The sequence below is a fragment of the Etheostoma spectabile genome, chromosome 19 (genome assembly GCF_008692095.1).
Source record: "Etheostoma spectabile isolate EspeVRDwgs_2016 chromosome 19, UIUC_Espe_1.0, whole genome shotgun sequence".
In the NCBI taxonomy this organism is placed as follows: domain Eukaryota; kingdom Metazoa; phylum Chordata; class Actinopteri; order Perciformes; family Percidae; genus Etheostoma; species Etheostoma spectabile.
Window position 1 is genome coordinate 11,154,616 of NC_045751.1, and position 879 is coordinate 11,155,494.

The following is an 879-nucleotide window of genomic DNA, read 5'->3' on the forward strand; positions in this document are numbered from 1 at the left end:
CTCCTGACCTCAACATAATTGAAAATCTATGGATAGACCTTAAAAGAGCAGTGCTTGTCAGACAGTCCAGAAATCTAGAGTTAATACAAGGTATTAACTCTGCAGGTTGCCCAAACTTTTGCAGATGCCATTTTTTTTTGTGACACATTATACAAATGTCTGATCTGTCATTTGATGCCTTTTGGAGAATTTTCCATCTTTTCTTGGCTTCTATATACACACTAATAAAATTTTTTACCTGGGGTGCCCAAACTTTCGAACCCCACTGTATGTCCATACATTGTTCTAAGTTGACACTAATCTGCTGAGAGGGGTTGAAAAGTACACTCTAAACTCTAATGCAACTATCCATCCATCCATCCATCCATCCATCTTTCATCCACTTATCCGGTATCGAGTCGCGGGTGCAGCAGCTCCAGCAGGGGACCCCAAACTTCCCTTTCCCGAGTCACATTAACCAGCTCCGACTGGGGGATCTCGAGGCGTTCCCAGGCCAGGTTGGAGATGTAATCACTCCACCTAGTCCTGGGTCTTCCCCGAGGCCTCCTCCCAGGTGGACGTCCCTCCACCTAGTCCTGGGTCTTCCCCGAGGCCTCCTCCCAGGTGGACGTCCCTCCACCTAGTCCTGGGTCTTCCCCGAGGCCTCCTCCCAGGTGGACGTCCCTCCATCTAGTCCTGGGTGTTCCCCGAGGCCTCCTCCCAGCTGGACGTCCCTCCACCTAGTCCTGGGTCTTCCACGAGGCCTCCTCCCAGCTGGACATGCCTGGACCACCTCCCTAGGGAGGCGCCCAGGAGGCATCCTCACCAGATGCCCGAACCACCTAAGCTGGCTCCTTTCAACAGAAGGAGTGGCGGCTCTACTCCGAGCTCCTCTCGGAT